At 48.2% G+C, this 15,793-nt stretch overlaps 1 protein-coding gene across 2 annotated transcripts in view; it reads left to right on the top strand.

Annotated features, from left to right (window-relative positions):
- Eml1 (EMAP like 1) overlaps nt 1-15,793 on the top strand; it is a 168,434-nt gene that overhangs the window by 37,096 nt on the left and 115,545 nt on the right. The window contains exon 1 of one of the 2 annotated variants that reach the window (XM_041633161.1): nt 8,974-8,992. The exons of the other annotated variant lie outside the window; for it this stretch is intronic. The gene's annotated coding sequence lies outside the window, so the exon portion shown is untranslated. Of the gene's footprint in view, nt 1-8,973; nt 8,993-15,793 lie in introns of those variants that run through there. 2 annotated transcript variants of the gene reach the window in all.

The raw sequence follows: 15,793 nt of genomic DNA, 5'->3' as shown, positions 1-15,793 counted from the left end.
AAGAGAGAGAGATCCAGTAATCTAGTCTCTCTTCCAGTACAGTGAGTTGGTCCAGCAGCTCGGAGCAGAGCTCCAAAGAAAATCTGTCCCACAGGAAGGCAGTTAGAGGCGAAGTGACTTCCAGGATGCATTTAAAGTCTAACGTGCCTTGCAGACTTCAGCACTTCTGAATATCCTGGAGAGATGCTCACTTGCTGGCCCTGCTGATCAGCTCCCAGGGCTGCCTGCTCCAAGGAGCAGCCTTTTGAGCATCAAGGCACCATGTGATATGACATCTCTGTCTTGTGATGCGTGGGGACTTGTGGACAGATGAAGGCTGTGCAGGCTCAGGGTAGGCTTCCTAGAGGGGGCATGCTGAGGGCAGTGAGGGAGATGGTCAGGGTATCAGGAAGGAGCAGGCATGACTGGCCACATTAGTCACAGAAAATGCAGGCTGTTCTCTCTGTGGCCAAGGTATTGTGCTTGGAGAATGGAGACTCACCTTGGGCCCAAGACTAGGGATGTCTCCTCTATAGCCCATTCCCAAAGAATAAGCTGGAGGTCATTGGAAAGAGTAAGAGAGGGAGAGAGGGTGACAAATCCAGTGTCCCATGTCTGTGTCCATTCAGGCTTTAATTGAGATGTGTGTGAAACTACATTCTTTCCTGAGGCAGAAGCTGGATCACCTATCCTTTGACCAACCAAAAAAAGAAGTAATTAATCACACTCTATGACTGCTAGTCTTGATTTTGCAGTCAGTTTAAGATGGTTCTGTGTGGCCCCAATCTCAGGATGGGTGTTTTAGGTTTGGGGCCAGTTTCTAGCCTCTGCCACTGGGTTGTCCTTAGCATAGTTTTAAGCTGCAAGCTGCAATTCTGTTTTTGTTTTTGTTGTTGTTATTGTTGTTGTTTTAAGACAAGGACTTACTATGTGGCTCTGTCTGTTGTTAAACGCATAGAGATCCTCCAGCCTCAGCCTTCAGAGTGCTGGGTTTAAGGCCTGTATCACCATGCCCATCAAAACTGATACAGTTTTAGAGTGGTGTTGATGACTTCCCGATGAAATGCTACTCCAAAACCACCAAGTTTTTTATAAAATGTGCCTGATGTTTGCTTGAAAGACATGTGGTCTGGCTAGAAGAGGTCCAAGCCAATGCATAGAGATGCATAAAGATATCAGAATAATGGTATTATCTATTTCTCTATTGACAATTTCATTCTCTCACTTTTTTTATGTAGCCAAAGATGCAAGGATGACCTTACTTTCTGGTCCTCCTGTTTGAGAGCTAAGATTACAGATAAGCACCACCACTCCAGTTTAAGTGGTGCCGGGAATCGAACCCAGGGCCTTTTGCAGGGTGGGCAAGCACTCTCCAAACCGAGCTACATCCTCAGCTCTGACTAGCAGTTTCTTCATGTGGTAAAATACATAGCGGAAGGGATATCTTAACCCTAAGACAAAGTGCACAGTGGTAGCAGAACCGACGTCTTAGCCATTTGTAAGCGCACGGTGGAAATTGGCACTGTGCACTTAGGAGAGTTCTGACTGCTGTAGAATAATTCTCACCACCGCCTCCCACAACTCGGTTCATCTTACAAAGTGTGAACTCTGTCCCCATTAAACCACTCTTCTTCTCCCCGCCCCAACCCAGCCTCTAGTAATCACTGCTCTACTTCCTGTCCTTGAGAGTTTGTCTGCCTCTGTCCTCGTGCTCAGTGTAGCATCCTCAGGGCTCATTCGTCTTGTGGCAAGGGTCGCCATGATCTTCTGAGGCTCAGGAGTGTTCCCCAGTGTACAAGACCGGATGATGTCTATCCTTTGGTAGATACTTGGGCTGTTTCCGTCTTTGGCTACTGTGGATAGAGTTCCCATGAACACGAGTGCGAAAGCTCTGTTTGCATTCCTGCTTCTAGTTCTTTGATGTATATCCAAAAGTGGACTTGCTGGTTCATACTAGAATTTTATTTTTTTTTATTATTTTGAGGAACTCAATAGATAACTTTAAAAAAAACACACTTAGATCAGCTAGAAGTTTTGGGGGGAGGGTTTGCCAACCACAGCTTAGGCTCAGCGTTCCATCCCAACAACCCCAGCACTCAACCCCCAAATCAGGCTTCAAGTCTTCACCATTGAAATTCTGCTGGACAACATTAAATGTCTACCCGGCTCAACATCAATACTTTGTTTCACTTGGCAAGGAGCAATGTTTAAAATTTAATGAAGCCAGCAGATTTCCATAACTCTGTGTTGCCAAGCAGCAATCACGCTAATAAATGGCCATTGCTTTTCTTGTAAGAAGTGTTTGCACGGAGCAAGCGGGTCAGCCACTAATGCAACGAGGCTGGCACTGGCTCCTCCAGGAAGCGGAGGGCAATCCATCATCGCAGGGGTTTACTTTGAAAAGGCAGCGTGTCCACTGGGAGTCCCCGCTTTCCAGAGGTCTCTCTCCCTGCTTCTGCTGATTCATATTCCCATAATTCCTCCACTGCATAATATTTTCCCATCGCCATGGTGACCGTGTGAGAAGAAGGCCTGGGGAGAAACTTCAGGGTTTACTTCATATGTCCACAGCCAAGCTTGGACTTCTGTGGAAAGTGGGCTTTGAAGATAGATTGCAAGGAGGAGAGGTTCTGTGGTGGATCTCGCTTCCGCTGAGAGGGGCAGCGAGGCCGGACTCATGGGTGGGAGCCGGGCTGGGTTCCAGCACTTTCTCGTCGCTGTTGTTGGGGGACACATCCTCTCTAAGCTCAGCTTCTTTCTCTGTAAACCGGATGGAGAATTGGAATCAGCCAGCTGAGAAAATGCAGGATGTCTGCAAGTTACAAAATCCGTCTCAGAATGACACAAAATCCCTTGTTCTTTGTCAAAGTGATGGTAAAGGGAGCTTGGTCTTGCTTTACTGCTGTTTTCTGTCTTCCTTGTGGCCTCCCTCTGCTCATTCACACACGTGCGCGCGCGCGCGCGCACACACACACACACACACACACACACACACACACACCGATGACATCCTATGTGACACAAACAACACTTTATGTTTATTCTGAGGTTTCTACTTGGCCACACACATGACTACAGACGGAAGCTAAAGAAATACTTGGGTTTGAATTTGGGTTCGAGAAATGCTTGCTGAGTCCATTCTGTACCAGGCTCGGGTAGGGGATAGACATCTGGACTGCATCTGGACGGAGGATGAGTCATCCTGATTTAAAGGTCCACCTTTGGATTCCCACTGGCTTTGTACTGAGTAAGGATAGTGCCAGTTACCCCCACACTGTAGGTGTGCATTGAGTGTGAGGTCCATTCTAACAATGGCCGAGGCGTGTCTTAGTGGTGAGGAAGTTTGATCATCACAGAGCCTTGTGCTAAAGGAAACCTTCACATGGACATGCGGTTTCCAGACTGGACTGAGCAGCAGTAAGAACCCTTCTGTGTAGTGGGGGAGAGCTCACAGGCTGGAAGGGTCTGGCAGAGAGGTGGAGTCTGGGTAGGGTTCATGCAGGACTGTGTATTTGATTGAGATGCCTTAGAAGAAGAGACTTCAAAATTGTAGGGAAGAATTTGGGTTAACCTCAGCTACAACCAGCTTTGGTAAGCAGGTTTGCCCAGAGCATTAAACAGGAACACTGAATTTATTTATTTACTTATTCAAATGTACCTGCATGTTTGTTCTCACAAGACAATCTTGGGTGTCATTCCTAAGTCATTGTCCACATTTTTGTTTGTTTTGTTTTGAGACAGGGCATCCCATTGGTCTGGAACTCAGCAAGTTGGCTAGACTGGTCAGCTAGCAAGTCTCAGGGATCCACCTGGCTCTGCCTTCCCTAGCAGTGAGATTGCAAGCACAAGCCACTACACCTGATTTCTCGTGGTTTTTGCATGCGTTCTGGGGAGTCAGAGTCAGGTCTAAGCAATTTTAAAGTCCTCTAATTTAAATGTAAAGAAAAATCCCTCAGAAGCTGAATCTCCCAGGGAAGCCAGCTAGGGAACAGGATGGGGGTGGGGCAGCACAAGGATTTATGCCGTCTTGCCCACTTCTCCCTCTGTGTAGAAGTGTTCAGGGGCTTAGCTCCTTGATCCGCCCCCCCCACCCCCCCGCACATTTCACACAAGGCCCCACTGCCTCCTCTATTGTTCTCAGACCTTCCCGCCTCTCCATCTTCACACAGTTAGCTCTATCTGTCCAGTTCCAACAGCACCTAGACTTTCTGTTTCCCTCTCCCTTTCTGCCCTCATTCTCTTCCCCTTCCCCTCCTCCTTCCTGTCCTTCCCCTCCCTTCTTTGAGTACCTTTTAAACTCATCTCTCTTCCAATCTGCTGGTTTTTCTGTCGTTTCCACAGACACAGAGTCCGTCCAGTGGCTCCTTTGATTTCCGACACCGTCCACTTGTACCATGCTCATTAGATTCTGTGTAGGACTTCAAACCAGTGGCTCTCAGTGTTTCCAGAGTTACACAACAATTGTCAATACTTAACTCCAAAACCTTTCATTCACCCCAAACAGAAAACCACTCTCCTGATCAATCACTTTCTCCTCCTGGTAACCACGGTCTATTTCATTATTTCATATCTATAGATTTATAAATCTGCCTGTTCTTTTTTTTTGGGGGGGGGATTTGCTTGTTCTTCACAGGCCTGTGTATTCTCAGTTTGTCATCATGGAGAAGGCATGGTGGCTGGGGTTCAACTCACGGTCCTAAGGACTACTACATCTCAGAGGATCAGGAGAACTAAACCTTCTAACCCTCAAGGCCCACCCTCATGGCCTTGCATCTGCTAGCTAAGCCCCATGTCCAGAAGGTTCCACACTCTCTCAAAGGAGCTCTAGGGACTGAGTGTTCACACTCATGAAGAATGAAGAACATTTCACATTCAAACTATGCAGTTTCCCAAAAGGGAATCATAAACTATGAAGTGTTTTGTGTCTGCATTCTCTTATTTAACGTAATGTCTCAACTTCATCCGTGTTGTGGCTTCTATTAGTATTGCATTTATATGTGTGCATATAATACACTTGTTTACCTGTTCACCAGATGGTAGGCATTTGGATTTTTTTCTACCTTTGGGTTATTGTGAACAATGCCCGCGATCAGTTCACTTTTATATTTTAGACTTCTTGACTGAGACGTGTTATCTTTATATTGATCGGATCATGTTTTCTTTATCTTACTGAGAACATTTGTTAGAAGTGTTGCTTTAAAATGTTTGTCAAATATCTCCAGTGTCTGGTTCATTTTAGGATTAACATGTGCTGTCTGGGTTCCACCTTAAAATTGAGGTCCATCTTCCTGCAGAAAGAGGCGCAAAGAAGGGGAAGTGGGAGGAAGAGAGGGAGGGACCGAGAACTAGAGATGGATTGAGAGACAGAAAATGTGTGTGGGTAGCTGCAGAGGCCAGGAGAAGGTGTTGGAGCCCCTGGCACCAGAGTGACAGGCTATCCTGAGCCCAGGTCCTCTGGGAGAGCAGAAACTGCTCTTGGCTCCTGAGCCTTCTCTCCAGCCCCAAACGTTGATACTTTCGTTAGCTGACTTGGTTAGACATAAACCTCAGACTCTGTTGCCTGTGGTGGGAGGGACTCTCACCTCGGTTTGGATTTTAGTATGTGTCAGAGTGTGTGTGACTTGAGGATCGGCAGAGGATCTGGGGGGGACTCACACAAGACCTGGGGCTCGGCTTCTGTGGCCCAGCTGTCTGTGGATCACCTCCCACTCTCTAAGCCTCCTTCTCCTGACTCGGTTGGATGGACAAACAGCAGCTCATGTCTTAGAATTTTAATCACATTGTGCTACAGATGTGTTTGCCTTAAGGCCTCAAAAATGAGAGATTTGATACATGAGGTTAATCCTTGAAAATTTCTTTCTTCCTTTTACTTTTTTTCCTCTCCCCCCGTCTCTCTGATGGAGTTTCTGTGTAGAGCCCTGGCTAGCCTTGAACTTGGAGATCTACTTGCCTCTGACTCCTAACTGCTGGGATTAAAGACATGTGCCACCACATGCTTCTTGAAAATTTCTTAAAATTAATTTTTTGACAGACACACACACATATGCACACACAGCACACGTTGATGATTCTCACAGTCCTGGTACTCCCTTTCACCTCCTCCTGCTCCCACTGAACCCCTTCTTTCTATCAATTCCTCCTGCTACTTTTATGTTGTTATGTTTTATTTTAGGACTCGGTGGTGAATGACAGAAAGACATAAAAGGAGGCTATGACTGCTCCTAGGGTTTGAGGCTTTTATTATAGATATAAGGGAGAGAACAGGCTCTCCTGTAGAGACATCTGGGAGATCCAGAGTGGACGTGACCAGCAAACTGAACTGGGCCACGTGAAGAGACAGGGAGGGGAACAATGGCCAAGAGGCCAAAGGGCCAAACATGGACCAGAAGATACAGCCAAATGCCTGGGTCCTCAGAGAAGAGCACTGGGGAAAGGGGCAGTCCAGCCCACGGCTGAAGAGTTCAGGGTAGGGGGCAGGGTGTGCCAGCTGCGGTAGTTTGAATGTATTTGGCCTGCATAACTCATAGGGAGTATACTATTGAGTATACTATTAGGAGGTGTGGCCTTGTTGAAGGAGGCTGGAGGGCACACCTTTAATCCAGCCCTCGAGACTGGAGGGCACACCTTTAATCTGGGCTACACCTTCTGTTGGAAGTGTGTCACTGTGGGGGCTGGCTTTGAGGGCTTTTTCTCAGGCTTCACTCAGTGTGACTGGCAGTCAACTTCCTGTTGCCTGCAAGATGTAGGACACTTGGCTCTTTCTCCAGCACCATACCTGCTTGCATGCAGCCATGCTCCCCATCGTGATGGACTGAACCTCGGAACTGTAAGCAAGTCTCCTCAATTAAATGTTTTCTTTGTAAGAGTTGCCGTGGTCATGGTGTCTCTTTACATCAATCGTGAACCCTAATTAAGACACCGGTCATCCCTGTAACAGGTAGGGACCGAGGGATGCTAGAGAACCTGAGCTTAGGCACCCCAGTTATCAACACCCCCAAGGTTCAGTGAACATCACTGAAGAGGGAACAGCTGGAGAATGGGAAGGAATGCTGTCTTCTGGACAATTGTCATGGCTGTTGCTGTTAGCCTGAGGCTAGAAACTTGTCCCAGGTCTGAGACCTAACACAGAAGATAGTGGTTGTTTATTGACTCACAGGTGATGTATGTATGGCTACGTCACTGAAGAAAGGGATGCCCATTCCCCCACAGCAAACATTAACTGCCCACAGTTCCTCCTCGTGGGCTGGAGCCTCAGGACGCCCTCCCCCACCCATGATGGAATGTCGACAGGCCCCAATTCTTGCAGGTCTGGGAACTCATGAGTGCAATGGCCATGCCACCTTCAGAAGCCAGCGCTTCACCCCCTACCCCTGTTCTCCAGCTAGTCCCTCTTTAGTTGGCGGTGTTCACTGAGCCTTGGGTGGGGGGTGTTGACACAGATGTCCCATTTAGGATGGAACCCTCAACAGTCATGTATTCTCAGCACTTTGGCCAGTTAAGGGTCTCGGTGTTAGCCGCTGATAGCTGCGGAGAGCAGTGTCTGTGCAGGCCCAGGAGCAGCATAGTACAGGGGTGGAAGTATTCAGAAGGCCGTTGCACAGTGTTCTTTTGGTGTGCTGAGCCCCAACAGTTGTTAACCTCAGGGCTGTGGGGTGCTCTCTTATCATTTGGTCCCAAGTCTGTGTGCTCTTAGGGTACCTGTGGATGGCAGAGGTGGCACAAAGGTCTCTTCCCCCCCTAAGTGCATTCTGATAATTTTCCTGGTTCCACATATGTCATGTGGTAGCTGGTCCCCTTAGTCTCTGCTAAATTGATTTTATGGGCCATTAGTGGGTCACAACCCGTGTGTGACCCATGGTGCTCTGCAGCTTGACAGACAAGGGGCAGGTGCTCCTAACGAGGCACTCACTGAGTGAAATAAAATTCAGTTTCTCCCCTCCCCACCCATGCCCTGGAGGGCTTTGCATTCTGAGCATACTGGGTGCAGAATGGTCACATGCTGTCCCATAAAGAGGGTGGCCAACTGTATTACACACCCTCCCTCCCAACACCTTCCTCTGGGGCCTACAGTAACCAGAGCCTAAAGTCACTCAGGGTTCATTCCTCAATTGAGACAACAACGAAAAGACTTTTGTAATATCCTGACACGCCCCTCCCCACCTCTCTCTCTCTCTCTCTCTCTCTCTCTCTCTCTCTCCCTCTCTCTCTCACACACACACACACACACACACACACACACACACACACTCAGGGCAGGGACACAAAAGACTTCCAGCTTCTTATTTTGCTATTTAAATATGGATATACAATAATGATACCTGCTACCTATGGCCATGGTTTCCTAAACGGAAGGTTACTTTTTTAAAGTTTTGTTGTATTTATTTAGTGAATGTGTGTGGGCACACACACTTGCACACATCTGCCGCAGTGCACATGTAGAAGGAGTCAGAGATCAACCCGTGGAAGTAAGTTTTCTCCTGCCACGTGGGCTCAGGGTCTCAAACTCAGGATTGTCAGGCTTTGCCGCAAGCTCCTTTACCTGCTGAGCCCTCTTGCTGGCCCAAGGAAGTTTATTTTGTCATTTCAAATGCCAGATGAACAACCCCAGAGGAAGGGCAAAGCCCCTACATAAAACATGTTTCCTTTCCTGAAAGACCCATGGACAGATACTAGGAGCTTCCACTGGGCTAGCACCCTAGGGGGCTAGGTTAGAAGGACCCAGAAGCTTCCAGAGTCCCTGTATCAGATCCAGGGAAGGAGGACATTGTTCAGGACTGAGCTGCTGGGAGAACAAAGGGGTTCCAGCTTTCCCCAGGGTGATGCTCTGACTGCTGAGATACAGGTCTTACTCCAGCCCTCTGCTCAGCTGAATTCCCAGGCCCCAGAGCTCATTCCACTAAGTGCAGTCTGCCCCCTGAGGCAGCCCATCTGCCCTACTTACCACCTCCCAGACACACAGGGTCTTGTGGCAGAGAGCAGGAGCCTGGATGGGAAGAGGAGGCGGCTAACTGAGGTGATTGCTTTTCCCACCCCCACCACAGCCCCTACCCTGATCCTGGAGCATTCTGGGGGGTCTGCGGGTCCCATTAGAGCCTGCGTAATGGATGGTTACTGCCGGCCAGGAGGGACATGAGATGCTTACAGTCTGCTCATCGTCTGCCTTGCCTCCAGGCTCCCCTTGGAGGCGGGACAGCTGGGTGGCTCACACAGGGAGGACCAGGCTTGATGTCTTTCTTCTGCTCCGAGGAGGCTGGGTGAGCATCTACCGGTCACTCGCATCTTTCATCTGACTTGCATGGGGCTGGGGTGCTGGGTTGGTGGGCTGTACTGGGAGCCTCTGAACCACGCTTGGAGAAGGCAGGAAGATTTGGTTAGGGAAAGAGGTCCTGGCATAGCTCCAGGGGAGCCGGAGTAGAAGGAAGAGCAGAATGTCTCAGCCAAGTGCAGAGGCTGTGGATTGGGGACCCGAGGGTGAGAGTCTGGGGGCAGGGGACCTTCTCTAGTTCTCAGAATGACTCTTGTCAGAGGCAGGAGGCTGGGTGACTGTAGCCTTCATACCTGTCCAGACGCCTCTCCAAGGCACTCTTGGAACCCAGTGGGACCCAGCCTCAGCTATAGTGTCCTGGTTGGCCATGATGACTGTGTAATATTCTGTAGTTGGACATTGCCTCGCTTCCCCCATGTATACCTTTCTTGCTTGTAGTCGGCTTCTCTCCTGAGACTCCTCAGAGCCTACCCTGCTGTGTATAGCAACTAAAGTATATGCATGGCTGGTACCTCGGGGACCTCAGCTAGCCCTCCACTGCTAGCCTGGGGGCGGGGGGAGTTGCTGCACACCTTTAATGACCCCACTGGGATGCTGTAGAGGATAGGGGCTCAGCTACACACCCGGGGGACACTTTGCAGCTGTGAGCACGGGTCCTGCTTGTATGGAAGGCAAACAAGGGTGGCGTTGACCCGGCTCATGAATGTTTTGCTAGTCAGGGGTGATCTTCTTTGTCCACTCAGGGGCCCTCCTCTGTAGGGCCAAAACTATCTTTATAGGAAAGAAGAGGGAGGGGAAGCTTGCATCCTCTTGGAAATGAGTTGCGATTTTAATTGCAAATCTTACAAACCCCACCGACAGCTTGACTTTAAGGGAAAAGATGAGCTAAATTTAAGCTAGCCAGTTACAGAGCCAAAATGCAGTTTACTAATTAGCTTAAAATGGAAACCAGTCCAGTGATCATAAAGAGTCTTTTCTGGTTAAAAGAACACACACACTCACTCACTCACTCACACACACACTCACACACACACAGCATAAAACCCCCATGCTCTCCTTTTATCTTGTGATCCACTGAGAACCATTCTCTAACCAGGAATGCAGCTTCAGCAGGCGGGCACACTACCCTAGAGGTGAGGGCAGAGTGGCCGTCTTCATCAGGCGCACACTAGGCATGATGGTGTGATCCAACTCAGGCCAATCTCTAACTCCTGAGCATCCAGAGGGGACTAGTCACTGTTCTTAGGAAGCACAGATGGTTCCCAGGGACCATCATATACAGTACATGGGTGTTGGGGACTTCAGAGGAGGCGGGGTATGTATGGAGGGGCGGATAGAGGGCCTTTTGGGGGTAAGTAGCATTTGAGATGAGACTTGAGAGATGAGAAACTAAGGGGCAGAGGCAGGGGGGCCATAAGTTCAGCTGTGAGATAGGGCGCGAGAGCAGGTACAGAGAACAGCACATGGCCCATTTTCAGGCAGGTTGGCGACACACAAGAGGTATAAGTTCCAGGTCTCCAGCAAGGTTGGCCCCACTGCTGTGAACTTACGAGCTCAGACCCCTCTTCACCTGACTGAGGAAGGACTAGGTTGGGGCTGAACTGTGACAAGCTAGCTTCCAGTGTGGAAGCTGTATTCTTACCTCTGGGCTATGTTCTTAGGATAATTAAATATAATATTAGAGACAGGGAGCTCTATGTATGAATGCATGTATGTAACTCCTCGGTCTCTTTTTATCACCTATGAAATAGGCACTGGGATGGCAATAAGATTTACGAATAAAATGCCTTGCAGGCTCACTCAGGACACAGAAGAATGTGAATAGTTATGACACAAAGACCAGCATTTGGGAGAAAGAACATTCCCATAGCATGCCTCCATGCTATAGTTTGTGTGTATGCTCTTCCAACGGAAGCAGATGGTCTTTCCAAACTATGCCTCTCTTTTGAGAATAATTTTTTCCCTGCTGCTTTAAAATGGCACAATAAAATGTCCTACTATCCAAAATAAAGTCTTAGTAGGTGACATAACTAGTCCCATACATAAGTGGGCACCTGTGTCTGTGGGTTCCTGTGCCTGCAGGTTCAGTCAACCACCTATTGGGGAAAAAAAAGTACATAAAAAAGATGGATGTCTTTTTGTCATATTGGGACCTCTAAATAGTACAGTGCCACAGCTATTTATGTAGGGCTGACCTTGGCAGAGGCGATAGAGCATCACCTGGATGTGGCATAAGCACAGGGCTGGGGTGGGAAGCAGGGGTACGGCACTTGCCTGGTGTGCTGGGCTCAAACCAGGTGGATGTGCGCGGGTTCTGGGAAACCCTCTGGCTTTCTATTCGGGATTCTCGAGCATGCGTGGGCTTCGGTGTTGGCAGGGGGTCCTGTGAGTGTCTTCTGCACATAAGCAAGGGGTAACTGTGTACAGGTAGTGTACACATTGAATACTGTTAACACCTTTACACAAGGAAGAAGAGAAACAGTTATGCCTGCTCTACGTGGAGGAAGAGCTAAAGCCTGTGAAATTCACTGGTGTGGAGTCACATGCTGCGAGTGAGCTCACTGTCGTCACATCTGTTGGTCCAGCCAATCCAAACTGAGAATATCACGGACTCTAGAGTTCGGTGCCTCAATGCAAAGGCCCAGAAGCTGTTACCCTAAAGTACTTCTTACTCAAGAGAGTGCCTTTCAGTGGAGAATTGATTCTGCTCTCCTGTTCTCACGCTCAGAGGACGGCTCTGTAGACCTCTGGAGGCCAAGTCTGTGAAGGAATCCGCAGACTGAGCAAACACAAATGGAAGCCGGGGAAGGAAGATTCAAAGGCTCCTATGGAGGCCAAGGGAGATGATTCAGTCGGCAATGTGCTCGCTATACGAGCATGAGGACCAGAATTTGATTCCCAGCACCCACAGAAAAAGAGTCGGGTGTGGTGCCAAATTTGTAAGCCAGCACTGAACCCAGAAGTCCTCTGGTCAGCCAGCCTGGCTATTTCAGGTCAGTTAGAAACCCTGCCTCAAAACAAACAAAACAACAACAGCAAAAAAAACAAGGTATGTGGTACTCGAAGAATGATACCAAGGTTGATCTCTGACCTTTGTCCATAAGTACACACACAGTATAGCTCTCAGGTCTGAAGTCTAGGCAGCAGTGACCCCCTTCATTTTCCATGTCCTCCCCGTGAGCTCCTGGCATTCGTGAAGCAAGCAGATGTGCGGGTGAAGCAGTGCCCACCTACCTTGCCATGCCTGTGTGCTGCCTTCTGACCATCCTGGCTGCCTGGTAGCATCCTGTTGACACGCTGCTTCTTACCCCATCTGGTCCTCCTGAGGATTCCGTACATCTTCCCTGGTTTGGACTCTGTGGATCCCTTTGCGTCCTCACTCTGGACAGCTCCCCTCAAGATGAGCAGGCCCTGTGGGACCTTGGTGGAAAGTCCCAAACCACTCCATAAGTAGGTTTTCTTTACATTCTTGATAAACTTCCAGACTTCTAGTAACTTCACTGTATTTTTCGAGACTGCTGCTTAGAGGCAGCTTCAGATGGCATTTTAAGTATGCACATATGAATATCAGTAATGTCTTCCAGTGCACAATATGTGTAGATTCTAAGCCTTCCCACATCAGCTGGAATGGCCATACACTTTATTACCCCCACTAGAATACTTTAGCAAGTCAAAGGGAGACAGCTGGACATTTGCCAGGACATAGGCAGGACCCTGGCGATCCCAGGCCCCCTGTGATGAGCATGGCTCTAATATTAGCTGATTGTCTCAGTGGTCAGCCTGTAGCCTGCCAAGAGCTGCTGTGGAGCCCGCAGGCAACATGATGGAGCAGACAAATGAATGTCCCCAAGATGAAATCGTCTTGTTGAAACGCTGTGAGCTGAAATTCATGTATAGTGCCCTGTGGGGCCTGTATTATTGTATGTGGGAAATTTAGATGTTACAGCTCTGGGGCTTCTCACAGTGATGGACATTTTTTTAAAAAAAATAGAAGACCAACTACAAGCCTGGAGAGATGGTTCATCAGTTAAAAGTGAATACTGCCCTTGCAGAGAACCCCAGTTCATTTCCCAGCACCCACGTCTACCTGTAACTCCAGCTTCAGGGTCCACAACACCCTCTTTTGTCTTGTGCGGGCAGCTACACTCTTGGGCACAAGCCCACATACAGACATCTACACATATACATACTTGAAAATAAAAATAAATCTTACAAAAAGAGAAAATCAGCCACAAATTGCTTTTAATTTTCCACTTGACTTCAGATATTTCAGACCATGCGAGTTCATGTGATGGATGCAAATCATCAAGAACTTCAAATAAATAGACAGCAAGCAACATTATCTGTGGAAATATGACAGGTCAGCACTTTTGTAATAGGGCTGTGAGATTAAGATGGTGGCAGGAAAGACTCCGTGTTCTGGTTGGTGCCTCACAGACCCCTGACCCCGACCCTGAGATTTATAGGAATGCAGAAGTCACCTTCAAGAGACGAGCTGCCGGAGAATAAAGACCCAGGACTCTTTTTCTCTTTTTTTAATTAATTCATTTATTTATTAAAGATTTCTGCCTCCTCCCCGCCACCGCCTCCCATTTCCCTCCCCCTCCCCCGATCAAGTCCCCCTCCCTCATCAGCTCGAAGAGCAATCAGGGTTCCCTGACGTGTGGGAAGTTCAAGGACCACCCACCTCCATCCAGGTCTAGTAAGGTGAGCATCCAAACTGCCTAGGCTCCCCCAAAGCCAGTACGTACAGTCTGGGTTTCTTTTTTCTCTTCTAGGGATGAAAATCCTAAAGAGAAGGGACAGAAGAAACACCCTCCATGAGAGCCCATGAGAGGAGAGAGCCATGGTGGGTCGCTCACTTACCACAAGCACTGTCTCTGGATTTTGACAATCCGTGTTTAATTTTGCCAGATGGAATTACAGAAAGCTGGAAGGGGAGAAAAGGTCGTCCTTTCCCCAAAAAGGAGGAAAAGTGGTGTTCTGGAAAATACAAACGATACGTTTCATATTAATATTGGTTCTGAGAAAAGCTCTCAACAGCTCTTTGAAGAGCTAGCGTGGAAATGCTTGGCAGGAAAGGCTGCCATTAAGAGCCAGACCCGCCCATTCATGGTCTTACCAGACTAGCCTGGCAAGGCCAGAGAGACTTTTCTTGACATCCCATGTGAGGACGACTACCCTGACTGAGGGAACTGTTAGGGTGACTTCATCTTTCTTTGGACAAACCTATCAGAGTATTGATAAGTAGATCAGCAGAGGTGCCTGAGGGTCCTCCCCAGTACTCTGCCCAGAGCTCTCCCCTCCCCCACCTGCTCTGCTAATGTGCTCAAGGGTGACAAGGATGACAGAGACATTGGAGATTTCTCTCTCTCGGGAGTCACTGCTGTCACAGAGCTGGTGGGCTAGATGCCAGATTTCAGAGTTGAGATTTTAGTTGGCTAAAATGATGGATGGAAACCAATAAAATGACATTTAGCGGGAATAAAGATAAATCCTGTCTGTAGATAAAAACAAAACCAATTAGCTCAGCACAAGATGGAGGAAATCTGACGTCAGTTCATCTGAAAGAATGATAGGATTATGATTGATCTTGGCTTACTGTGAGCCAGTATTCAAACCCTGGCTACTCAAATAATAATAATAATAATATAAATGATACTAAATAAAAATTAACATGAATCTCATTCATGCAGTACGATCATAGTATCCTGGTTCCTAAAGGCAGGGCCATCCTGCTAGGGTCCTGTGAGATTATCATGTGCTAGGGATGGGCCTTTATGCAGATGAGGAGTCTAGAAACCATGGCCATGCTATATGTCTAGGCGTGCAACTGGAGAAAGGTATCCTGGAGATATGCAGCCTCCCTTCTGGCGTTTGAAAGTCTAATGTGTGTGATAGGAAACTGTCTTTTACCTAGAGGAGTCATTCATTCCTTCACGCATCAGTTTCTACAGATGGCCTGTTTTCTTCAACATACTCCAAGAGATGGGCACACGCTTGGTTCCCACAAGCCGAAAGCCACTGTCATCAGGGATACATAGGCGATTGCGGGGGATGGGTTTGAATGTGCATTCGGATCCCCACCAAGGTCTGGCCGATGGGGTGGTCTTGTTGCTGATGGAAAAGCAATAAGAGATGGGGACTAAGGACAGGGAGGGCTCGCCGGCAAGGTCTGAAGTGCTCAAGTGGATGGCATGACCGAAAGCTTGCAGCTGGCACGGTGTGACAGGGTGTGCTAGAGGCCAACATCAGCCTGGGTGGCAGGAACATAAGGTCTATGCCGAGATGTCTGCACGGAATGAAAGGTCATGGGTTAACTCTCGTTGGTTCAGTTAGTCTCTGACTAACGCAGTAATGGAGCAGACAGGGAAGATCATTGCCCAGGGTATTATTGTGATATCTCTGAACAGATGGATGCTCCAGGCATGATGCAGGAAGACTGAATGAACTAGACCAAAAGGATCGATGAAGGATGTTTTGGCAAGAATGTAAAAAAAGTAAATTAATATATTTAATCACTGGAACTCTTCAGCTTTGAAAGGGGCT

This window comes from Microtus oregoni, unplaced genomic scaffold (genome assembly GCF_018167655.1).
Source record: "Microtus oregoni isolate MIOR12 unplaced genomic scaffold, Mior012 000043F_ref0000047, whole genome shotgun sequence".
In the NCBI taxonomy this organism is placed as follows: Eukaryota; Metazoa; Chordata; class Mammalia; order Rodentia; family Cricetidae; genus Microtus; species Microtus oregoni.
Note: the sequence above shows the minus strand (reverse complement) of the source record. Positions and strands in the feature narration are given on the sequence as shown.